At 34.5% G+C, this 27,881-nt stretch overlaps 1 pseudogene; it reads right to left on the reverse strand.

The window, feature by feature from the left end:
- Positions 1 to 707: 707 nt before the first annotated feature.
- On the reverse strand, positions 708 to 22,073 carry LOC104661222 (annotated as a pseudogene).
- Between the last annotated feature and the right edge of the window lie 5,808 nt (positions 22,074 to 27,881).

Here is a 27,881-nt window from a genome sequence, read left to right on the forward strand (position 1 = left end):
AATACCTAGGAATCCAGCTTACAAGGGATGTAAAGGACCTCTTCAAGGAGAACTACAAACCACTGCTCAGTGAAATAAAAGAGGACACAAACAAATGGAAGAACATACCATGCTCATGGATAGGAAGAATCAATATCGTGAAAATGGCCATACTCCCCAAGGTTATTTATAGATTCAATGCCATCCCCATCAAGCTACCAATGAGTTTCTTCACAGAATTGGAAAAAACTGCTTTAAAGTTCATATGGAACCAAAAAAGAGCCCGCATTGCCAAGACAATCCTAAGTCAAAAGGACAAAGCTGGAGGCGTCACGCTACCTGACTTCAAACTATACTACAAGGCTACAGTAACCAAAACAGCATGGTACTGGTACCAAAACAGAGCTATAGACCAATGGAACAGAACAGAGTCCTCAGAAATAATACCGCACATCTACAGCCATCTGATCTTTGACAAACCTGAGAGAAACAAGAAATGGGGAAAGGATTCCCTATTTAATAAATGGTGCTGGGAAAATTGGCTAGCCATAAGTAGAAAGCTGAAACTGGATCCTTTCCTTACCCCTTATACGAAGATTAATTCAAGATGGATTAGAGACTTAAATGTTAGACCTAATACCATAAAAACCCTAGAAGAAAATCTAGGTAGTACCATTCAGGACATAGGCATGGGCAAGGACAATATTATTAACTAAAATTCATTTAGATTACTTTTTTAGATTCCCTTGGTTTTCCTGTTTTTTAGTTTTGTTTTGTTTTTCATATAAACTATTTATTAACAGACAAGGCCCACATGCCGATTTCTTTTTGGACATACCCACAGCAGGGCCACCTCAACCAGTGGTCTTGGTGTGTTGCCTCAGACATGAAGGCCCCAGAAGTGGCACAGCCCTCTGTAGGCCTGAATCTTCTTCAGTCACTCCAGATCTTCATGGACCTTGTTTTCCAGAACATTGTCCTATATTTTCCATCCTTTACATATTCCTGTCTGTTTAAGAACCAGTCTGGGATCTTGCACTGGTGTAGATTTTGTATAATGGTGATCACACGTTCTACCTCATCCTCAGTGAGTTCTCCTGCCCTCTTGGTGATGTCAATGTCTGCTTTCCTCAACACCCTATGAGCATATCTTCAACCCACACCCTTAATGGCGGTGATGGCAAAGGCTATTTTCCGCCACCCATTGATGTTGGTGTTGAGTACTCGCAAAATATGCTGGAACTTCTCAGGGATCATTATGGATATGGCAGCAACACAAGTGGAGGTGTGGAGGCTGCCTGTGGAAGAGCTCAATTTTCTTTAACGTCCTTTTTCTGTCCTAAAATCCCATCCAGCATAACACGTTACAGTTAGTTGTCCTGTGTCCTATGTCTTGTTTGTGGTAGTTTCTCAGATGTTCCTTGTTTTTGATGACTGACAGCTTTCACGGTTACTGCTCAGATATGTGGATATTTGGTAGAATATCCCTTAGTAGAGATTTGTCTGAAGTCTCCCTTGTGGTTAGAATGCAGTATATGTTCTGGGCAGTACTATAGAGTTTTATTTAGCCTAAGCATAGAGTTCCTGGCTCATGGCCAATTTTACCAAGCGATGGTCCTCAAGTAGAATATTCCTAGCAAAAGGTGATCAGGAAGTTCAGAGTTTCTAAGTGCTCAAGTGTGCTTTAGAACATGTACATTTTCAGGAAGTTTCTAGACCCACGTAAACATTGTATTTGTTCCTTGTTCCTAGGAGGCTATTTAATACTATGTATATGGAAGGACAATCACCAAGAAAGTTAACCCAACACCCTACAAAGATAAATTGACTTTACTGGTAAGATTTAACTTAATTTGACAGGGACATTTTCAAATTCTAGCGGTTGTCCCATTGTCATTTTTAGTAGCCTCTGATCTTAACCTGAAAATGTTGTTTGTTACAAATAACAAATTGTCACAAATACAATGACAGAACACAATTTTTGTATTGTACAATTTGGAGATCAGAAGGTAAAAGTCAGGTTTAACAAGCTGAAATCCCGATATATGCAGGACATCAGGAGACTCTGTGGAGAACCCACTCGCTTGCCTTTTCCAGCTTCTATTGGCTGTGGCACTCATGCAAGGTAACATATGTACAGGTTTGAGGGATTAGAGTGTGGAGATCTTTGGAGTATCATTATTTTGATTACCATACACTGTAGTAACAAAAAAAACAAGTAAAAAGTTAAAGAAATCAATTTTGGGCTATGAAGCATGTGGGTTTTGGGTACAAGGCTTAACTCTGACAATACATTTAAATGTAACTCATTACCCTTCCATGCATTCTTATCATTCATCTGCTGTTCAGATGTAGAAAGATAAATTATAATAATGTGTGATAACTTTTGGTGATAAAATGCTGTAAGAAGAGAAGGCAAATAGCATAAATTTATGACTGTGCTGATTAGCTACACTCGCCTCTCCTAACATTGCAATATGAACCTAAGCCAAAGCAAGTGAATTTATGTGGCAAAATCATAAAATTTCCAAACAGAATTTCTTGAGAGTTTTAAGGTCTCAATATCACTTTATTGGCTTTCTGCCTTACTAATTCTGTGACATCCTAATGAATTAGACAACTTCATAGAATCATTGCTTAAAGACAGCTTGATGAATTTCTTTGGAGTGACTAAACAGAGGAAGAGTTGCCTGTAGAAGTGGCAGTGTAGACAGTGAGAGTGGACAAACAAGTAATACAGTAAAATGGAATATATAACTTTTAAAACTAATAGTTGATTTCTAGCACGTTGCCAAGGACATTTTTAATAACTCCATTATGTCCACGTACATTTTAGATAAAAATAATTCAGCACCTTTCATGGTTAGATATTTATTCATCCATAGCTGAAGACTGCTTTAATCTGTGATGGCATACAAATAGCCACAAATATTTTGACACTTCTTCTAATGAGAGGTGAGATCTGTGAGTCCTCCTTTGAGTTGGGGCTAGACTCTGACTGTTTAAATAATGTAGTATAGTGAAAATGATGCTATAAAGGTTTTGACTGTAGATTTCAGGAGGATGAACAGCTTCATTCCTCTTTGTGCATTGACCAACCATGTCAAGGTCTGACTGACCTGAGTCCTCTGTGCTGTGAGGAAGCCCTAGCTAATGTTAAGGTCATATAGAACAAGGGCAAGAGAGAGGGAGAGAGACAGAGAGAGGGAGGGGATTGGGGGAGAGAGAGGGATAGAAAGAGAGAGACAGAGAGAGACAGAGAGAGATGCCTTGCTAGCTCTCAGCTCTCTGTTTATTCCAGACATGCAAGTCATTGCAGTATCCCAGTTGGGATGTTTTTGTGGATCAGAGATGAACTATTTTTGTTGAGCCCACTCAAATTTCTGAGCCAAAAACCGAAAAAATAAAAAAATGATGGCTGTTCTAGGCAAAATTTAGATTTTGGTGTGTTATATTTTACAGCAGTCATTAATAACTGCATATTCAAAGTGTACACCTTCATTCTTAAACAAATTGGGGGAATCTCCCTATTGACTCTTTTCTGTTCAAATTTTGGAGTTCCTTCAGTTGGCTCATATATGGCTTGTAATGCCTGGCTGATCTCTTTCAATTAATACTTTGTTTAGAATATCTGCTTAATTACTGATTCCAGGTTAAACCCAGATTTAAATTTGGATTTTGTTTTACACTTTCTGTATATGCCAAAGGCTGACTCTTGTACATGTAAACTGACCTCTTGATCCCAGAAGTCTAACTGTGAGTTAAGTAGAGACAACCACTGATGCATTTGGGATAGAAAATTTTGATTTTTATTATGGCAACCTGACCTAAGGGGCCATTAAAAAAAAAAAAGTTAGCACTTTTAGCATTTATTTAATCCTTGCTTTAAAGAGTACACTACATAGCATATTTAAATTTTGAAAAATAAGCTTTTTATATTTCTATTGTTTTCAGAGTATTACAAGACACAAAAAATCACCGTGTCCCAACTAGTTTTCTAAACAGTTGAGTTATAATAGTGAGCAAAAACGGTAACAAATTTTACTTTTAGTGGTGAGAAAGAGGAAATGTACATATAAACAAACAACAAATATGTAAGTGATATGTCTGGCTGTTTGCTCCTTTATGGTAGTCACTGGCCACATATAGCTTTTTAAATTTAAATGAAATTTAGCTATAAATTCTATTTAAAAGCTTCAGTTCCCCAGGCACACTAGACAACTTTTGAGAGTCCAGAAGTCTACTATATTGCACAGTATGGATTACAGAAACTTCCCATAATCACAGAAAGTTCTATTGGTTGGACTAGAAAGGTAATGCAAGATAAGGATAGGTGCTCACAATAATTTGAAATTCAAGAGGAACAAAAATATTTCTGAGTGTCTTTTTAGAGCATTATATAGATCTCCTTATGTGCCTCATAAATATCATAATTCTCAAGAGATGATTAATTTTCCTTAGTTGAAAGAAGAAGGTGAATTTGTTGTTGTTCAGCATTCATTAAGGGCACAGTTTAGAATTTCTTCATTTTTCTTTTTTAAATCCCTTTACAAGAAAGAAAAGGTAATATATTAATGATAATCTTTGCTACTTCTGCTGTGGTTGGAATTACACAAAATGTTTACAGATGCTATGAAAGAGCTCTGGATGATGAATGAATATTAATCATGTTTAGATTAATGAATATTTATTGTAAGAAAAAATGTTATAGTAACATATCAAATAATATTTAAGCCTAAACTTTTGCCATATTTGGATTCAAAGTTGATGTTCAAGCAAAACATAATTCATAAAATATTTATTTCAAGAAGATAGAATTTTAATTTAGTTAAATATTACTGAACAAAATATATCAAACTTCTGCCTCTGGCTAATTGGATTTTGATTGCTTTTTAGTTATCATCGTCTGTCTTTGGTTCATCAAAAAGATCTATATCTGCACTCAAATTTTAGTGAAATAATTGTTACTCGTGCATACATATTTCTAAGTTATAATCATGTTGTATTACCATTTAAATGTATTTTAGGTGAAATGTTAATGAAGTGGAAAGGCTTACCACTGTGCCACTGAATAAAAAAAATTAACATATATTGCTACATTGAATATTAAAAAGAGCAAAAATATATTGATGAGAGAAATTTAGAACTATTAGTGATAGAAAGTCATATCAAACTTTGAATAAAAAGGAACTTCTTCAATCAGATAAAGTAGCCACAAAAATCTCTCAGTAAATAACTTATTGATGTTAAATCAGAAACAATACATTAATACTCAGGGTTTTTTTTTTTTTTTTTTTTTTTCCTTTTTGAGATGAAGTCTCACTCTGTCACCCAGGCTGGAATGCAGTGGCACAATCTTGACTCACTGCAAGCTCCGCCTCCTGGGTTCACGCCATTCTCCTGCCTCAGCCTCCTGAGTAGCTGATACTGAAGGCGCCCACCACCATGCCTGGCTAATTTTTTGTATTTTAGTAGATATGGGTTTTCACCATGTTAGCCAGGATGGTCTCAATCTCCTAACTTTGTGATCCTCCTGCCTTGGCCTCCCAAAGTATTGAAAGTATTGAGATTACAGGCATGAGCCACCATGCCAGGCCCTAATGTTCAGTGTTATAGCATTTATTCTACTTATTATGAAAGGTCTTAGCATTTATATTTTCACAAAGAAAAAAGAGGGGCACAGGCAGGGCACAATGGCTCATGCCTATACTCCTAGCAGTTTGGGAGGGTGAGGTGGGAGGATCACTTGAGGCCGAGAGTTCGAGACCAGCCTGGGCATATAGTGAGACCCCATCTGTACAAAAAGAAGAAGGGAATAAAGAACAAGAAAAAAGAGGTGCAATGGTTAGAAAGGAAGCAAAACAGCTATTATTATTCACAAATAATATGTAATATGATTATTTAGTCCAATACCAATAGTCACCAGGATTTCTGTTCAACAACAAGAACATCTATTTTTGGAAGTTGCATTTATGATATAAATAATATTATGGGGTAGTTGTGAGTAAAAGTAAGAAAGAAAGAAAACAAGAAAAAATGATACATATAAGTTTTACGAAAAAGTATTTAAAAATGTTGAAAGATACTTAGAAAGTTCCAAATATGTGAAAGAAAATGCTATGCTCATAGACAGTCTTCTCCCATAAAGATATATATTGTCCTAAACTACTTTACAGAGTCAACAGAATTCCAATAAAAGAAAAGCAAAAAACATGTACAACCAAGGACACACATTGCAAAATGGAGGAGAGAAGTTACAAGAATAGTTAAGGCATACTAAAAAAGAATAAGATTGGCAGGGGAGGGGAGCATTTTCTATGTGGAAAGATATATTAAAAAATCTTAATAGCTAAGAGTATCTGTTTTGCCTCAGCAATAAACAAACACAGCAATGAAAAGGATAGAGAGAGGAGAAACAGACCTAATCATACAGATTAAAAACCAAAACTTTTAGATTCAAGGGTACACGTGCGGTTTTGTCATATAGGTAAACTTGTGTTACAGGGGTTTGTTGTACCAATTATTTCAGCAAGTAGGTACTTAGTGTAGCACCTAATAGTTCTTTTTTTTTTTTTGATTCTCTCTGTCCTCCCACCCTCCAACCTCTGATCAACCCCAATGTGTGTTGTTCCCCTCTATGTGTCCATATTTTCTCATCACTTAGCTCCCACTTAGAGGTGAGAACATGTGGTAATCCGTTTTCTGTTCCTGCATTAGTTTGTTAAGGAAAATGAAGTCCAGCTCCATCCATGTTTCTGTAAAAGACATGATCTCATTCTTTCTAATGGCTGCATAGTATTCCATGGTGTATATATACATTTTCATTATTCAAGCTACCATTGATGGTTGTTTAGGTTGATTCCATGTCTTTGTTATTGAGAATAGTGCTGCAATAAACATGTTTGTGCATGTGTCTTCATGGTAGAATGATTTATATTCCTTTGAGTATATACCCAGTAATGGGATTGCTGGGTTAAATGATATTTCTGTTTTTAGCTCTTTGAGAATTGTCACACTGCTTTCCACAATGGTTGATCTAATTTACACTCCTACCAACAGTGCATAAGTGCTTCCTTTTCTCCCCAACATCGCCAGAATATGTCATTTTTTGACTTCTTGTTAATAGTTATTCTGACTGATGTAAGATGGTATGTCACTGTGGTTTTGATTTGCATTTCTCTAATTATCAGTTATATTGAGCTTTTTGTTATATGTTTGCTGGTTGCATATATGTCTTCTTTAGGAAAATGTCTGTCCAGTTACTTTGATCACTTTTTAAGGGGGTGGTTTGTTTATTTTTTTTTCTTACAAATGTGTTTAAGTTATTTATAATTGCTGGATATTAGATCTTTGTCAGATGCATACTTTGCAAATATTGTCACCCATTCTGTAGGTTGTCTACTCACCCTCATACGGAGTTCTGATAGATTACCAATGTGATAATGTTTATTAGTCAGAATATTTGGAACATCTCAACAAATAAGCACTGAATATTAGTTATCCACATGAAAAAAATGAAATATTGTAACTAGACCTAAAATCAAACCCAGAAGAATTTTAGAACAAAATTCTTTTTCTCTAAGATAGAAATTAATTTCTCAAAGATTAATGAATTTTTCAACTATCACAAAAATAAGACATAGTCATCAAAACAACTATAAAGTAAAAGACAAGCTACACCCTAGCAGAAGATGTTTGCAACATATAGCACGGGAAAAGGATTATTACTCAAACTAAATAAATAAAATAAATAATTCCTTCATGCCAATAAGGAAAATCATATAGAAACTACATAGAAAAAACAATTGGCAAATATGTAAATGGAAAAAGGAAACATATATATATATATATATATATATATATATATATATATATATATATATTTTGTTGTTGTTGTTGTTTTGTTTTGCGACGGAGTCTCGTTGTCTCCCAGGCTGGAGTGCAGTGGCGCGATCTCGGCTCACTTCAAGCTCTGCCTCCCGGGTTCACTCCATTCTCCTGCCTCAGTCTCCCAAGTAGCTGGGACTACAGGTACCGGCCACCATGCCTGGCTAATTTTTTGTACTTTTAGTAGACACAGGGTTTCACCGTGTTAGCCAGGATGGTCTTGATCTCCTGACCTTGTGATCTGCCCACCTCGGCCTCCCAAAGTGCTGGGACCACAGGCATGAGACACTGTGCCCGGCCAACATAGTTATATTTTTATCTTATTTCTTCATCGGAAAATATAAATTAAACCCATAATGAGATATCATTGTAAAGGACTGGGTTGGCAAAAGTTAAAATAAACTAATAATACAATTGTCATGGATACAAAATAGCAGGAACTCCAATAAATTGCTGGTGGTTTTTAAAATTATTATAAATACTCTGTAAAACCATTTGACAATATATAATAAAGTTGAATACATGTATATAGTAAGACAAAATAATTTTATTTTTAACTGTGTACTTAAGACAATCTGAATATCCACAGTATAATAGACAAATATATGTTGATATATATACAATGGTATATTATATATGAAAATAAATGAACTTCAGATACATATATCACCATAGATACACTTCAACAAAAGAATGGGTAAAAAAACATGTCTAGAGAAGTATTCATGCTATGATTTTATATGTGTAATTAAAAAAATGTTATTCATGTATTATTTAGACATAATATAGATGGACAGGTAATATGTGTGTTTTCTTCCTATTTTTAATCTTTATAAAAATATGTAGTATATAAAGAAAATATGTATGTTATTTTTACTATAATTGAGGTGAATTTCATATTTGTTAATTGCTTACCCAATACCTGGTACAAGACTTCTTGATAAATATAATTATAAAGCTAGATATTATTGTTTTAAATAGTTATTGCCTTAGCATCTAAGACATACCAATGGTGAATTTTCTTTGGTTTGAAATGTAGGGCAAAGAGAAATTCCAGAGAGATAGACTATTATTTGGGGGCATCTTTTTACTGAAGAAGTTGTCTATTTTTTTGGGACAAAATACTGAGTGCTTTCAACAGCTTCCTAGAGCTAGGGATCCACTGGGGATGGAGATTTTGGAAATCATCCTCTGCTTTGGGTTGAGACTCACAAAGGGTGCCCTCCCATAAGGTAAACAAGAATAAAATGTCCCTGCGAGCACTACCACCTGGGTTGCATCCCCTGGATGCCACAAACCACTACAACCCAGGAACCAAGTAGAGACACACAACATTCTCTCTGGTAGAATAAAACGTAATTATATATCTAACACTACTGCAACAAATAACTTTGTAAATACAAAGACAAGGTGCAGTAGGAGATAAATGAGAACTAGTATGAAAAATAAAAAGATTGCAGAAGCATATCTACAGGGATGCCTGAGAACAGCTATGCTTACTATATTTAAACACACAAAAGTCCAATGTAAAAATTTTATAATGAAAAGGGAGACAATATATTTGTACAAACTAAGACATGTTAGAACTGAAAAATAATTAAGAGCACAATGAACATATTAAAGACTAAATTAAACAAAATTAAATAAGTAATTGGTACATGGAAGGTCAGACAGAAAGAATTATCTATAATGAAATATTAAATGAAAAAAAGATGAAAATACAGAAGAAAGTGTATAATATCTGTAAGATACAGGGAGAAAGACTGGCATACAATTTAACACAAATCACAGTACGAGTGAAAGGAGAGAGAAAACCGAAAACACTGTATAAGGAATAGTAGCTAAGAATTTTCTAAAACTAATAGGACATCAGATTCAAGGAAGCTGTCAAATCTGAAACAGGACAAAAATTATTGTACACTACTACACTGCATAGCAGACACACAGAAAAAATCTTAATGTAGCTATAGCGAAAGAAAAACGTATTTATGTAAAGAGTAGTTAGTCCAATAGTTAGTTGATTTATCAACAGCAACAATGGAAGTCAAAGACTGGGAAATAATGTTTCCAACTGGGGTAGAGAATAATCAAAAAATATAATGAGATATCACTACCTATTTATTACGTAATTAAATTTTAAGAGATGGAAGGAATCAAGTATCGGTGAGGATATAAAGCAACTAGAACTCTCACACACAGTTCATGGGAATATAAAATGGTACTTTGAAAACAGTTTAACAGTTTCTTGTAAAGTTAAACATATATATAATTTCTTGTAAATAAAGCTTACTTGGATTTCTCAGTGTTTCTGAAAAGAACCCTAGCCTCCCAAGACACAGAAACAGAAACTTACACGGTAGAAAGTTAAGATTGTTTGCTTTGGCATCCCCTAGAAACATTTTTTACACACTGTAAGGATTAGATTTATTTGTGACAGAGATAATTTGTCTGATTCAAAAAGATAAAGACATATCTTCCTTTAAAGTCAAATGTTTACATCCAGGGATAGGCCCCTAGCTTAACTGGTAGGACACCAGAGAGACTGGTAAGTAATCTTCCTCGATATTGGTATTTCAAGAAGAAATTTGGCTTCAGACATTGAACATATTTCTAGTCTTAAAAGTTAAGACATTTTGGTCTATCTGGCCCTAAGAGAGATTGCATTTACTTACTAAAGCATGGGAGTAATGAGAAGACTTTTGCAGAGACCAGAGTGATAACCTTCTTCTGTGTAAACAGAGAAAAGTCATTTTTTTTCTTATTCCACATCCATGAAGCATCTAGCCACTTGTGTAGGAAAAATTTCCATGGGCTCTCATTGTGTTGCCTCAGGGATAAACTTACCAAAAGGCAAAGAAAGACAATGTACTTTTTCATCACTGTGAAGAAAATAATAAGAGATATTTTTCTGATTCAGAACACTTTGTGGGCCCATTGAGGATGAAATTAATAAAGATGAGTATTAAAAACCCAATAATCATATAACTCAAGAATTCTATTCATAGCTGTTTTTCCAAAATAAATGAAAACTTATGTTCTACAAGGACTTCTGAATAAATGTTCAGAGCAGCTATATTCAAAGTGGCCAAAAACTTCCAACAAAACAAATGCCCTAAAACAGGTGAATGTATAAGTAAATTATGGTGTATCTATATGATGGAATACCCAGAAATAAAAAGGAATAAATTAGTGATATGCACAATGGTATGGATGCGTATCATGAACATTGAGCTGAGCAGAAGATAGATACTATAGAGTACATTCTGGGTAATTACTTTTATGTAAAGCTTTTTTTTTTTTTTTTTTTTAAATCTAATCTGCAGTAAGAAACAGATCAGCAATTACCTGGAACTAGGAGTGGAAGGTGAGGATCTACTGGGAAGAGGAACAAGAAAACATATAGGGTGAAGGAAGTTTTGATATTTTTACTCTTATGGTGGTTACATGGACATATACATTGGGCAAAATTCATTGAAGTGTACATGTAAAATGGAAACATGTATTGCATGTAAATTCTACCTCAATATAGTTGACTTTCAAATTCTGTAAGGGTTGTCATAGGATAGAAGTGTGCTAAGGTCCTTACTATTCTGGAAGAAAGTTACTGCTTAACAGTAGCTTTTATTTCATTTTGATTAATAGATTTTATTTTTACAGCAGTTTTAAATTTACAGAAATATTGAATAGAAGGTATGGAGTTCTCCTTATACCTTCCCCACAATTTTCCTAACTATTAATATCTTGCATTAGTGTGCATTTGTATAATCAATGAACAAATATTGATCCATTATATTAACTAAAGGTCATAGTTTGCATGAGAGTTCACTCTTTGTGTTGTACAGTTCAATGGGTTTTGACAAACATAAAATGTCATGTGTCTATGTTTACTGTATTATACCAGATAGTTTCACTGACCTAAAATATATCTGTACTCCACTAATGTATTCCTCTGTCCCTTCCTGCAAATCCCTGGCAACCACAGAACCCTAAAATTTTGCCTTCTCCAGAATGTACAAAGTTGGAATTATACAGCAGGTACTTTTCAGATTAGCTTCTTCTATTTAAAAATACGCATTCGAAGTTCCTCCATGTATCTTCATGACTTTATACCTTATTAACTCATTTCTTTTTAGTGCTAAACTATATTCCATTGCAGTGGTGTGCCACTTTTTTTTATTCACTCACCTGTTGAAAGGTATCTTGATGACTTCAAATTTTGACAATTATGAATGAAACTGCTATTCCCTGTTATGTGTGGGTTTTTGTGAAGACATAATATTCAATTCATTTTGGTTAATACTGTGGAGAACGATTGCTTGATTATATAATAAAATTATGTTTAGTTTTGTAAGAAACTGCAAACTGTTTTCCAAAGGAGCTGTACCATTTTCCAATCCCACCAGCAATGAAGGAGAAATCCTGTTGCTTCACATCTTCAGCAGCATTTGATCTTTTGAGCGTTTTGAATTTTGGCCATTCTAATAGGTAGTTGGTGATATCTCATTGTTTTAATTTTAAGTTTTCTAATGACAATGATGTTGAGCATCTTCACGTGCTTATTTATCCATATGCCTTCTTTGGTACAGTGACTGAACAACAGCTTTTTCATCACTTGATGTCAGAAATTATAAGTTCTAGGCTAACCAATAAAATAACTAAAATAGAGTATATAACTGATAGAAAAAAGAAGAATGATTACATAACAAACATTTAATTCAAAATATTACAACAAAAAAACTAAAAGGAAAAAAGAGTACAGAAGCAAGTAGAAAAAGCAGAATAATTTTTGAAACATAAATTCAAAGATTATCAATGAATTCAACAAATATGAAGTTATTAACTATTCCAATTAAAAGGCAAAAGAAAGCAGAACAAATGCCAATGATATTCTTTCAGCAAGAGATACTATAAAATATAAGATTAGCAATGACATTAAAGTAGATGATGGAGGAAGATATGTAAGTAAATACTAATCTAAATAAATCTATTGTAATTACACTTAAAATCACAAATCATTATTAATTTAAAAACCCCTTTGTAATAAGATTTTTTCAGTTTACCAGGGAGAAATATAGACTTATAAACTCCTTTTTGTATTCAAGATGGGGTCTTTCTCTGTTGCCCAGGCTGAAGTCAGTGGCATGACCACGGGTGACTGCGGCTTTGATCTTCCAGGCCCACCTTAGCCTCCCAAGTAGCTGGAACTACAGGCATGTGCAGTCGTGCCTGGCTAATTTTTTTGACTTTTTGTAGAGATGGGGTCTTACTATGTTGCCAGACTTGGTCACGAACTCCTGGGCTCAAGTGATCCTCCCAGCTTGACCTCCCAAAGTGCTGGGATTACAGCCATTAGCCACTGTTCCTGGCCCATATATTCTTAATAACGTAACCTCAACTAGATAAAGTACAAGCTGAAAGACCTAAAAAGAGAACAAGTTTGCTACAATAATGGAAAAATTAAGAAAAATACCACGGGAACTGAAAAACATCAAAAATCAGAAAGGTTATAGAATGTTAAAAGCAACAATTAGTAGTGTTACTAATTTATCCCCATTGATAAATTCTTAAAACAGAAACAAAACAAAGATGCCTATTACCTAGTGATATATGCAATGATATGGACAGATATCATGAACATTGAACTGAGCAGAAGACAGACAAACTATGCTTGTTCAGTATTGCACTGAGAGTATTAGACATTCTAACAAATTAACAGCAATAAATATAGGGAATAAAAAATATTAAAATAAATGTAGTGTGTCTAACAAAACACCATAAAACTAGGTGGTTTGTAAACAACAGAAATGTACTTTTTTTTTGCCAGATGGGGTCTGGCTCTGTCACTCAGTGGAGTGCAGTGGGTGCCATCTTGGCTCAGTGCAACCTCCACCTCCCGGGTCCAAGCAATTCTCCTCCCTCAGCCTCCTGAGTAGCTTGGATTACAGACATGCACCACCACGCCTGGCTAATTTTGTGTGTGTGTATGTTTTGTGTGAGTGTGTGTGTGTGTGTATTTTTAGTAGAGATGGGATTTCACCATGTTGGCCAGGCTAGTGTCAAACTCTTGACCTCAGGGGATCTGCCCACCTCGACCTCCCAAAGTGCTGGGATTACAGGCGTGAGCCACTACGCCTGGCAGAAATTTACTTCTTAACGTATCTGGAGTCTACGAAGTCCATGCTCAATAGTGGATTCAGTGTCTGCTGAGGGCCTAGTTCCTCATACATGGTGACTTTGTGCGCATGTCCTCTTATGGTGGTAGGGATGAGGACCTCTCTGGGTCTTCTTTCATAAAAATGTTAATCTCACTCAAGAGTGTTCTGACCTCACAGTCTAATCACTGCCCCAAAGCCCTACATTCTACTACCATCACTTTGGGGATTAAAATTTCAACATATGAATTTTGAGGTAACAAAAACATTTATACCATAGTGCATATATATATATATATGTGTGTGTGTGTGTGTGTATGTGTGTATATGTATATGTGTGTGTGTGTATATATATATGTATGTGTGTGTGTGTCTATTGAAGAACCAGTTTTGTGTGTATGAGTGTATGCGTGTGTTTATGTATGTGAATTCTCTCCAAGGCCTTTGTAGATTCAATATAAATCCAGTTAAAATTCTAACAAATAAACATGTCTGATGTCATTTTTATAAATCTGCTTTGAAAGTTAAGAAATGCAAACCTCCAAGAATTGCCGACAGACTCAAAGTAGAAGAAAATGGAAAAATTTACTCGACTGGATGACAATATTTACTAAATATCTATAATAATTAAGATGGTTTATACAGGTACAGGAATAGACAAATACATGAATAGAATATAAAAAGAGATATAAGAACACAAAATGAGACTGAATATGCATGGAGAGAAAGACACTGCTTTCAATAAATGTTGCTGGGAAGAAAATGGCTACTAATGTGGGAAAAAATGGCTACATATTGGGAAAAAAAAAAAGACCAAGTCCTTTACCATGCATCACACACAAAATCACATATGAAGTACAGATTCAAATGTAAAAGGCAAAGCAATCAATGGTGTATGTGATGGTTAATATTAAGTGTCAACCTGATTGGATTGAACGATGCAAAGTGTTGTTCCTGGGTGTGTCTATGAGGGTGTTGCCAAAGGAGATAAACATTTGGGTCGGTGGACTGGGGCAGGCAGACCCACCCTCAGTGTGGCTGGGCACCCTCGAATCAACTGCCAGTGCGGCTGGGTTAAAGCTGACTTGCTGAGTCTTCCGATCATCATCTTTCTCTTGTGCTGGATACTTCCTGCCATTGAATATGGAACTCCAAGTTCTTCAGCTTCTGGACTCTTGGACTTACACCAGTGATTTGCCAGGGCTCTCGGGCCTTCAACCACAGGCTGAAGACTGCACTGTCAGCTTCCTTACTTTTGAGGTTTTGTGACTCGAAGTGGCTTTCTTGCTCCACAACTTGCAGACAGCTTATTGTGGGACTTCACTTTGTAATCATGTGAATCAATACTCCTTAATAAACTCCCTTTCATATATGCATCTACCCTATTAGTTTTGCCCCTCTAAAGAACCCTAATACAGTATACACATTAAAATAAGACAAACGCTAATGAACACATAGTAAGGATTTATTAAACAACACACAAAAAGAAAGCTATGTACGTAGTGTCTACTCTGTGAATATGTATATACACACAGGATACATATGTGTGTCTACCTTGTATGTATGTACATACACACAGGAAAAAATCATATATTGTATAGAGGATAAAATTTACAATATTTTTAAATGGTTGCATTGTTTGAGAGTCAAAACTGAAAAAAGTGAAAAAAATCATGGCATATTCACATATAGATGATCATACAGTCACCAAATGAAAGAACAGGCAAAGATGTCTGATATATTTTTCAATGATAATATTGAACAAAATAAGCCAATCTACAAAAATGTGCACATTGTATTTTTAAGAAAGGATAATCATTTAATAAAACTATAAAGAAATACAAGAAAGTAATGATAACCCAAACCTTTGTAATAAAACCTGATTCAATTTTTCAGGTTTGATTACTGAGAGCATTGAAACTCCCACCTCTCTGTCTTTCCATCTTGCCCTGTATCTGAGCAAGGCAATAATAAAGTCCACATGCTCACTCTCTTAGTGCCAGGGAAGTTCCAACCATACAAGGCTGAAACTCTGTACAGTGTGAGGACCCTCATCCTAGCCCTAGAACCTACCTACAATAAAAGACAAAGCAGTCACTTGTCCTTTCTCTCTCTAACTTTACAGACCTATTTGAGAGCCTCCTCTTCTCTCCCAGGAAAGCCTCATTATATGAGTAATAAACCCCTCTTTTTGCCTGCCATGTGGGATCATCAGTCTCAAAATCTGAACCATATGTTGGTTGGAGGTTTGCTCCTACTGCACACCCTTACATGGTGTAGTCCCCAAACTGACTTTATAGTGGCTATCTATGGGAGTTGGGGAGGAGAATGCTATCAGGCAAGAGCACGCTGGAGTCTAATTGGGGCACATGGATGCTTCTTTTCTAACATCGATAAAATTTGCATTTGTCTTTATATTGTTATATGTATGTTTTATGCTTCACAATTAATACAAGAAAGATAATGCAAAGGGATTACAAACACAACACCTGAGATAGTTGTTACTCATCAGAGCAAGGCAGATGGCTACCCCTGAAGAAACGGACACACAAGTCTTCGAAATTACATTTCACAAGCTCACTGGTAGTTCCACTGATGTATAATGATGATGAAAATGATTATGATTATTAGAAGAATACATGAGTATTATGTATGGTATTAAATATTTTAGAACAAAACTTTTTTTTAAGAATGAAGCAAGTTGTTTTGTTACAAAGCGTAAAAAGCTTATAAGGAAGTAACCAGGGATTTTGGGGAGTAAAATTGAAGTTACAATTTGGACTCCATAATAACATTTGTGATTTTATATTTTTTTCTATATACTACAGTGGAAATGATATTTTGAATGAAAGCTGCACATCATTTTAGCTATCATTTCTAACAGAATAAACATGTTTAGTATGATCATTTATTACTACCACAGAGAAAGGGACAACTAGTTATCTCAAGTTCTAGGAGTGTGAGACGGGAATACTCATTTTCCAAGATGAGGTTACAATTTGACACCAAGGAAAGCTGAGTCTGACACCGAGAAATCTTATCTCTAATCAGAGATATCTAAAAAGTGAGTAATACAATTTGAATTAGATTATGAAAAATGTTTATTCATAAGCTTCTTGTTTGTGAACTTTTCTTTTGATTCTGCGTTATGTAAAAGCCAGACGGAAACACAATGCTTTTTGCTCCCTCATAGTAGTCTTTATCTCTTTATCCCCTGTATTACATTTCTATTTCATTTGGTAAAGCTTTTACTCAAATTATTGTTTCTATTTTAGTAAAAGAATAAGGTAATGTAACAAAAATTATGATTGGTGTTCAAATTTTAGATGCAATTTTACTCTCATAAATTTAAATTCTCCTGTGTGCTTCTTTATTAGTTTGCACATTTGAAAATGTGAAAGCTTTCCAAACTATGTTTTAGTGTAAGAATATCTTTTAGAAACAATGTATGCTTTCATAATTCCTTTCAGAAGACAGGGAAATATAAGTACATAAATCATAGAAACTAAACTTATACAGGCTGCATATAAAGAGCCAAATCAAAAAATTGTGTCATGATAATATTCCAAGCAATTAATTTGTGTTTTGTTTTCTTAATATTTAACCACCCCCCTCCCCATTAAGTTAGTTGAAAGTAGAAGTTTCCAGAGGACAACCCCCCTTCTGGCTTTGGTTTTAGATACATGAGAATTATGGGGCAGAGTTGGCTAAGAAAAAGACATACAGGTAGATTAGTGACATTGGTATTGGGGTTTTAGCAGTATTTGAGATTTCCACAAAACCAGCAAGGAAGTTTTGGTTTCAAATTAAATAAAGACTGTGATCCATGCTCCATCCTCTGCCTGATCACTGGAATTGGAGACAAGATTTCGGACAAGAATGATTAGATAACACTATCAAATAGGAAGACAGGCTCTTGGGCACCAAGACTTCCAATCAGGGAAAAGATTACAAAGGCTAAGCTTTTCCTTCCTTCCTGGGCCAAGCTGAGTTAAGTTAACATGCCTATTGCAGTTACCCACCTGGGCCTCCCAGAATACCCTCCTTTGATTTGGAAACTTGCCCACTCTTTACATCAAACTCTTGGGCAGTGTGGGAGTAAAATCGACAATCCTGCCAAACTAATAGGAAAATAGAGTATTTAATTCAAGTTGAATACTATTTTTGAAATATAATGGCCCAGGTACAGTGGCTTACTCTTGTAATCTCAACACTTTGGGAGGCAGAGTGGGGAGGATCACTTGAGGCCAGGGGTTGAAATCAGCCTGGACAACAAAGAAAGACCCTGTCTCTATAAAAAATTTTAAAATGAGCCAAGCATGCTAGCACAAGTTATAGTCCCAGCTACTTGAGAGACTGAGACAGGAGGATCCCTTGAACCCAGGAGCTTGAGGTTAAAGTGAGCTGCTCATTCCTGGGGATAGAGTGAGACTCTGTCTCGAAAGAAATAAAGAGAGAGAGAGACAGAAAGAAAGAGAAAATTTATCACTTCTTGCACACTTGAGTATAGTGCACCTAGAATTATGTGTGGGTACTTAGAATTATGTTTATTTTGCTGAATCATGGTCTTCTATTTGGTCTTCTAATAAATATTTTATTTTTTTTCAAAGGTGTTACATATTCATTTGTCTTCTCCTAATTTTATTTAAATAAAGCAAGACCCACTCGATATTCATATAACGTTACAAAAAAAACTTGTCAGAAACAGTAAGTTGGCATCACGGATAGAATTGTTGCACTATTTTTTTCATGTCTTTTATTAAACTCAGTGAATTCAGTCTGTTTCAGACACTGCCTGCAGCTTTTTGGAAAAAAAGACACATGTTTTCATGCACTTTATATAATTTACATTCGGCAAAGATTTAAGAAGTAATTGAGTACAGGTTCATGAAGAAGTTTATATGTAAAAAAAGAGTAGACAGGGAAAGTGGTTCCTGCTAGTAATTTAGAGAAAATCATGTGAATTATGCTTTTAGAACAAAATTTAATGAAATTGTGCTAAAGATATGGTTTATCTAAAGTATTCCGCATAATTTTAAGCCCATGAATACATAAACACAATTATGATTCCAAGTTAAAATGTTCTAGTGTCAAACTTGGTACTGCTGCCAAAATATTAACAGAAAACAGAGTATTTGGCGCATAGAACCTATCGGTATTTTTGAATAATGCTAAAAATTATGGAAAATAGACAATATTTTTTATCATGTAGTAATGTTGGTATTCAGTTTCTGAAATAACAGAAATATAAAATGAAAATGAGTTATCATAAGCTTTCTCTGCTGACGTTTTAGTGAAAATTATACTGAAAGAATTCTCCATATTACAAATATTCTAGAAGCCTCAGTTTTTAACACACCAATGAACTCAGAACTGAAATGGCTGGCACAAAGATCTTGACTTTTAGAAGAATCCTTAGTTTATGAATTTCACTGACTTACATTTAAAACATCAACCTCATACTCTTTTTCTTTTTCAGTATTGAGTTTATAATTACAGCAGATGAAACAACTTAGAAAAGTAGAGGTAGCTGGCTTTTTGCTAGAAGCATGCATTCTAACAACAGCCAGCAATGAAGAGCCATAACTGAAAAACAGACATGAAGGATGAGAACAAAGAAAACGCACTGATACAGAATTACAAATGCACAGCAACATTTGTAATTTAAAATTTAAGGAAATAATTTCACACTCTGCAGTAGCACACATTAACATCTTACCTTGTAATCAAGCAGAAATAAATTACCTTAATAACTCTAACTCGTCACGTAGAAAATTTTAGAAAAATTTGACATTTTCAAGGAAAATGACATATAAGTCTCCAAATTTGAATTAAATAACTTACATAGTCTTCTAATTCTTCAGAACCATGTATTTTTTGAGTCAAATGTTCTATGATAATCTAAGTATACAGGGATGTGGTTTTTGACTTGCATTCAGTTCTTATGTCTCTCATGATAGGAACTAAGAAAGATTCCTATATGTTTCATGTTCAATGCTTTTTACTTTTGTTTTGGCATTTAAAGATCATGAAGAAAGAACAAAACTTGACAGAAAGAATGACGCTGGAGAATGATCTAGGCTCATTCACTATATAATTTATTCACTTTCATTAAAATACATTTTGTCATTAAATATATGTGTGTTTTATGGGATATTATTTAAAATATCAGGAATATATGGATTCATCTCTTAATTTTGAAGGAAGTTTAACAAATCATGTGGTAAGCTGAATGCCTTCCCCAAACTCTCCGCACCATGATTCCTTGAATCTGTGAATATATTAGGTTACATAACAAATGGGATGTGCAAATATAATTAAGTTTATGAACCTTAAATAGGGAGATTATCCTGGATTGTTCTGTGGACACCATATAACCACATAAGTCCTAAAAAGGAGAGAACATTCCCTGGCTGTTATAAGAGAGGAATGGCAGTAGAATTCAGAGAGATTCAAACTATGAGAAAGACGTGCTGGTTTGAAGATGCAGGGACAGCATGATGAAGAACGCAAGTGGCATTAATTTGCTGACAGAGGCTACTGCTGGACAGTGGGACCTCAACCCTGCAACTCCAAGAAAAATGAATTCTGCCAACAACCTAAGGAGCTTGGAAACAGACTCTCCCAGAGCCTTCAGATAAGAGCCCTGCACAGCTGACATTCATTTTGGACTTGTGAGACCCAAAACAGAAAAACTAGCTGAATGCACCTCAACTTCTGACCTACAGAGCTATGAGAAAAATAAATATAGATTGTCTTAGTCACTAAATGTCTGGTAATCTGTCATAGCAGCAAAACAAATATAAGCTGTTACACATTTATATTTTTTCAAAAGACGGTCACATTTCAACGATGTGGATACTTAAACTATGTGAAATGCTCAATTACTTAATAAAGCCAGAAAAATTAACTTGTTCTTCAGATTGTGGTACCCAAGGTACACAGTTTTTCACCATGACTCTGTATTGATTCTGTTTCTACAAATGAGAACAGAAATATTTGCCATAAAAAATTTCTTATAAAGAAACTCAGTTACAGATAAAAAGGAAAGAAAGACAACCATAAGTTAATTTTACTCAGCAAGTTATGAGGTTAATGTCTAGAGGCCTTATAATGATATAAATCCATATCAATACCATCAGTAGTACTTACAGATATTATAATCAAAGAATATCAGATAGAAGAAAATATTTTAGTTAAAAGATATTTGAAAATAATGGGAAATGAGAATCTAGAAGAACTAAATATTAAATCTATTGACAAAATCGTTCTATTTTAGAATACATGTGGCTAAAATGTATATACCTCCTGAATTTCCAAAGATATGTGTTTGTTTATCTAGCTCTTTCTGCTCCTCACAAACACATGCAACACATAATCCACTCCATTTGTATTCTATTTTTCTTCAGAATTGTGTTGAAAAAACCTTACACATACATGGAAAAAATAGGTGTTAAACTGAAATCTATAATTCATAGATCATGGATTAAGACAATTTTCTTTTCATATCCTTTCTCATTTTATTCTAGATGAGGTTTAAAGAAAATACTGGATAAGTTAAATCATCTGTTGAATATTTTAGATCCTTCAGTCCTATCTACGTATATTGAAGTAGGGAATTGCACTGTGTATTGTGTGTTTCCATGTCTTTCTTCACGCAGTTGATCACTACAAGTCACGTACTGTGCTCTTTTCATTCTGCTAGGTTTGGTGCTCAATATTGTATAACAGGTGTTACAGCCCTCTTTCCTTCAGATAAAAGAAAGTTTTGTAAAATTTAGAAATCTGTCAAAGACCCTCAATTAATCAGTGGTGGAACACATGTTTGAATCCAGAATCATCTTATTTCAGAATATATGCCTTTTCATCTATGAGTAGTTACATGTCTCATAGGAGAGTCTTAAACACGCAAATGAAATTTTCCTTTTCCAATAAAATGCTAAAGTTTTTATGGTAAAGGAAGTTGTTTTATGCAATCAATTCTAATCAACCGATTAGCAAAGTATGGAGAAAATATTACCTGGCATCATTCATGGTAAACAAGCTATGATGCATTTCCTAAAATCCTGAAAAATAAAATAATCTCATTAGTGTGTTTAAACCATTTTAAATACCTGTGATATAAATCCATTTTGCACAATTTAAATTAAGATATTACAAGTTCTCAGTAAATAAACATTAATGAGTATGCATAATATAAGTATTATCAATTCAGTTTACTAATTTTATATGTATTAAGATAAAAGTGCGAACAATTATTCCTAATTATTTTAATGAACCTTTTAAAAAATTTTGTACAGATTTCTTATGTGTGTTTAAAACATTATGAAAGAGTTGTTCATATGTTGAAATAAAATATAATTAAGAAATGAATTATATTAATGTATAAAATATTTCCACATCTTGAGTTAGCAGTATAATTTAAAACTTGTTTTTCCACCAAAAGAAACATCAAAAAGCTTACAGCAAAATAAGATAGTAGGGTGTCCTGGAAGCCAAGAGAAAAATAAATCAAGAGTGAGATGGGGTCAACATTTCAAATGTCATCAACATAGTGAATAATATATAGACCAAGGAAGAGCCACTGTATTGAGCTACATGGAACTCAAAGGTGACTTTGAAAAAAACAGTTTCAGTTGTAGGGTAGATTTGAAAACCACAATAGAGAAAAGTTATGAGAGCATAGACAAAGGAGGATGAACAGGATATAGTTAAGTATAGACAAGACCCTGGAATTTTTCTTGTAAGATACTACAGAATAATTGGTCAGTGTATGGAAAAGGCAGGATGAAGAAATTTTGTTTTTCTAAATAAATTAATAACTTAAAACATATTAGAAAAACACTATGTTATAAGCTATGGTGATTTTTAATTTTTATATTGCTTATATTTTTAGTAAAATATTTCCAATTTTATTTATTTTATTTTATTTTATTTTATTTTATTTTATTTTATTTTATTTTATTTTATACTTTGAGACAGAGTCTCTCTATGTTGCCCAGGCTAGGGTGCGAGTGGAACAATAATGGCTCACTGCAGCCTCGACCTCCTGGGCTCAAGTGATCCTGCTACCTCACCCTCCCAAGAATTTGGTACTACAGTTGTGCACCACCAGGCTCAGCTAATTTTTAATTTTTTGTACATATGGGATCTCACTGTGTTGCCCTGACTTGTTTTGAATTCCTGGGCTCAAGTGATCCTTCTCCCTCGGCCTCCCAAAGTGCTAGGATTGCAAGCATAAGCCACGGTGCCAAGCCCTCCAATTTTATGTACTTTAAGTGCAAGTGCATTTTACACTTTAGGTTTTTACACCACTGTCAGGAGAAAAGCTATGTAAAAAGTCTTGATTGAATCAACATCATAATTGACTTTTTTCAAATTATGAAAAACTATTTATAATAAAAATATTTTTGTTTTCTTTTTTATCTAAACATTGGTTCAGAAAGTGCAGGCCCCAAGCCTTGGTGACTTACACATAATGTTGGGCCTGTGGGTGAACAGAAGTCAACAATCAAGGTTTGGAAAGCTCAGCCTAAATTTCAGAAGTTGTATGGAAATGTCTGGATGTCCAGGCAAAATTTTGCTGCTGGGGCAGAGCCCTCATGGAATACTTCTGCTAGGGCAGAGCAGAAGGGATATGTGGGGTCAGAGCTCTAACACAGAGTCCCCAGTGGGGCACTGCTTAGTGGAACTGTGAGAAGAGGTCCACTGTCTTCCACACCCCAGAACTGTAAATCCACCAAAAGCTCAAACTGTGTCTCTGGTAGAACTATAGACACTCAACATTAGCCTATGAAAGCAACAGGAAGGAGGCTGTACCCTGTAAAGTCACAGGGGCAGAGCTGCCCAAGACCTTAAGAAACCACTTCTTACATCACTGTGATATGGATGTGAGACATGGAGTCAAAGGAGATCATTTTGGAGCTTTAAGATTTGACTGCCCCATGGGATTTTGGACTTGCCACTGGAGTTTGGACTTGCATGGGACTTGCATCAATCCTCAAAAAAAATTGAAGGATTACAGTATATATTTGATATAAATATATATACACACATATATAAGTATATAATTTTAATCTTACTATATGACATACAATTACATTGCTGATTATATCCACTCTAATTCATAAGAGGCATTTTACAGCTTACATACATTATCTTACACAAGTTCCTGGGTACTAATTCTAGTTCCACACATATTTAATCTATGTATTTTTATCAAAAGAAGGCATTGTGACAGGAAATAAGGAACAGAAATAGCATTAATAGTCCTTATCCCAACCAGCTTACTTTCTAATTAAAAGACAAACAGTCTATAGTGATCATAAATATTAGGAAGAAAATGATAAATGCAATAAAAAATGATAAAATTTTTTAAAGTGATGAATAAAGGAGATGCTATGGTATCTGAATGTTGAAAGAAAGAAATATTTCAGAGTGTTAATGTGAGAAAAGACAACGAAGTAAAGAATATGATAAGAAAAAATTCAGAAGTAGGAAGACACAATACATTTGTGAAATATTTACATTTTGGATGGAGCATTGGTTGGAAAGGAGTAGGAAACAAAGTTAAAATTGTAGGGTGGGATCATACTGTGGAGCAGCTTTAATGTCAAGGTGATTCATTGTATAACGTTTATCTAAGTACCAGTAGATAAAGTAAATAAATTTATTTTAAGCATGTTAATCAAAATTTACATTGCTCAAATGTTCACTGAAGAGAAATGTACTCTCTATATATTTTTGTAGTGTATATGTCAAGTCTTATTATTTGGTATGTCCTAACATGTTATATACCAGATTTATCTTATTTTCAAGTTCAGAAGTACATCTATTTAAAGTAGGATGTTTTATCTCTCCATTAGCTGGAATGACATTTTGATCACAAGTTTTTTTTTTTGTTTTTTTTTTTCCTGTCTTTTTTTGTATCATGGATTGTATTCATTAAGCTTTTAACTGGAGAAAGAAGGAATGTAGTAAACAGAGTAAAATCAGTTATAACTCAATTCAGCTCTTGAAATTTTCTAGAATACTTGTACAACATAAAAATCATAACCCTAGAAATTTCTTCTCCTTAGAGTATACATATATATTAATTTGAGCTGTTCCGCTACAGCTTTCTTATAATAGCTCCTCCACCCACGAGAGTCCTTATTAAGACTAAGATCTGAATTGCTGTAGGCTTAATTCTCCTTCAAACCAAGGAAAAGCATTTTTTTCTTTACATTTACAGACCAGTTAACTGAATTCTGTATATTTTATTTCCTTTTGACGCATAACTCCAAAAGAAAGGAAGATGTCCCATGCTTTCCACAAAATAATGACTCAGAGTTAAAGCTGTCTTCTAAGTAATATTATATAAGTAATTTTTTCAAAAATATGTTACTTAAAATATTAGACCATCTGTTTGAAAAATTTAAGGCAATAATTTCAACACATAGGAAATTAGTAATTATCTATAAAAATGCTGCATGCAAAATTGAACCAATGCTGAAATAGAATAATAAATCAACATCCCTGAAAATAAAGGAATTACTAATCCAAATGCTCACTTCCTTCCTCTCCTTACCTCAAAGATTTCTGAACAATATAGATATGTTTCAGGTTAGCATTACTAGACCTTTAAGATATTTCTTCTGAATTGTACACAAGATACTTCAGAGAACAGAAAAAGAGAATTTCCCTCGTATCATTTTTAACAACATTATTGAAGTGACATGCAATAAACCACAGCAATTTAAATCAAACAATTTAATAAATTGTGACATTTGTTTATACCCTGAAACAGTCACTATAATCAAGATATTGAGCAAATTCATCTCACCACAAGTTTTTGCTGTTATTTTGCAATTCTTCCTTGCATCTCGTTCCTAGATCTTCTGCAAACATTGATCTATTTTCTGTCAATACAGATTTGTTTGTATTTCATGGGATCTAAGTCAATAGAATTATGCAGTAGGTACTCTTTTGGGGATCTAACTTCAATTCTGGATCATTATTCTGATATTCATCCATGTTGTAGCCTGTATTAACAGTTACTTAATTCTGTTGCTGAGTAGTGTCCTAAATATGAGGATATACTACAATTCGATTTGGTTTTGTCTTAAATTCATAGTCATTTTGTGTTGTCTCCAGTTTGGAGCTTTTATGAATAAAGTTTCTATGGATAAGTGTTTTACACAATTACCCTATGAGGGTTTTTTGTTTATTTATTTATTTTATTATTATTATTATTATTTTGAGATGGAGTCTCGCTGTTGTAGCCCGCGCTGGAGTGCTATGACGCGATCTTGGCTCACTGCAACCTCCACCTCCCGGGTTACAGGCACCTGCCCCCACGCCCGACTAATTTTTGTATTTTTAGTAGAGACGGGGTTTCACCATGTTGGCCAGGCTGTTCTCGAGCTCCTGACCTCAGGCTATCCACCCACCTCGGCCTCCCAAAGTGCTGGGATTACAGGTGTGAGCCACCACAACGGGCCTGTTTCTTTATTTTTATACCTGTAATTTATAGATGAGGAATTGAGTGTCACATATGTAACAGGTTAATTCTTCATCTATAGGTTAACCAAAACTATTCAATTAATAAAGAATGAATAGTGATTCAAAATCATGTCTGTTTAACTTCAAGAAACATCCTTTACTATTTATCTTCATTGAATCAGTGAAAAGAAATTATCAAAAGTAACTTATAATGTGAAATGTTTAGTCAGGTCATGATACTGCTGTGAACAGAAGGACATCATTTCAACCATGGTTATTCTTAACTTCTGAGACAGATTAATTTTTCACAGCTCCCAAGATTCCAGTTATTAAATATAGAATGCAAAATATGTCAGCATTATGGTTTAAATTAAATTTTAAAGTGCAAGAAACTGTACGAAATAAATATATCATGAAGTACCATCATTTAGGCTCAACAATAATGACATATTCAGGGTGAATAAAAGAAAAATGATAAAAAGAAGTTTACATTGTCACTATGTTAGAGTAGATGAACAAAGCCAAAAGGCAGTCTTAGAAGAAACTAAGACTTTGCATATTTGTATATAAACATTTCTAGTGATTTCAGGCTGTAGATATTAATGTGACCATAATAGATGTGTTTCACATATATATTTCTCCTACCAATATGTTACATTTCAGATAGATTTCCTATTTAGAAGTGTGAAATATTATGCAATTATTGGAAGAATAACAAAAGTGTGAATGCACACACTGAGTCTTGTTTGGTTTTACAGTTTATTCTTATACTTTTTGTTATACATTGTTTGCAGATACTTTATTCCCTGGGAAGTACACAAAATGGAGTTATGGCTGTCTATCTGGAATAGTGTATTTGCCTTTTAGAATGATAGCTTTCATCACATTAGGGTAAAATTGGTCAAGCCTGTTTAGAAAAGTCAAGAAGAGAACCCTAGAGACCTTTTAGTCACAACTAAGGATGTGATATGGATAAAAGGATATAAAGAAAGGCACAAAACAGAATTATTTCCTTAAGATTAAGCTTTGTTAAAATCAAGTATCATAAGCAAGTGTTCCAAACCAAGGATCAGACTTTCTTTTTTTTTTTTTTTTTTTTTTTGAGACGGAGTCTCGCTCCGTCGCCCGGGCTGGAGTGCAGTGGCCGGATCTCAGCTCACTGCAAGCTCCGCCTTCCGGGTTCCCGCCATTCTCCTGCCTCAGCCTCCCGAGTAGCTGGGACTACAGGCGCCCGCTACCTCGCCCGGCTAGTTTTTTGTATTTTTTTAGTAGAGACGGGGTTTCACCATGTTAGCCAGGATGGTCTCCATCTCCTGACCTCGTTTACCGCCCGTCTCGGCCTCCCAAAGTGCTGGGATTACAGGCTTGAGCCACCGCGCC

Source organism: Rhinopithecus roxellana, chromosome 4, assembly GCF_007565055.1.
Source record: "Rhinopithecus roxellana isolate Shanxi Qingling chromosome 4, ASM756505v1, whole genome shotgun sequence".
NCBI lineage: Eukaryota > Metazoa > Chordata > Mammalia > Primates > Cercopithecidae > Rhinopithecus > Rhinopithecus roxellana.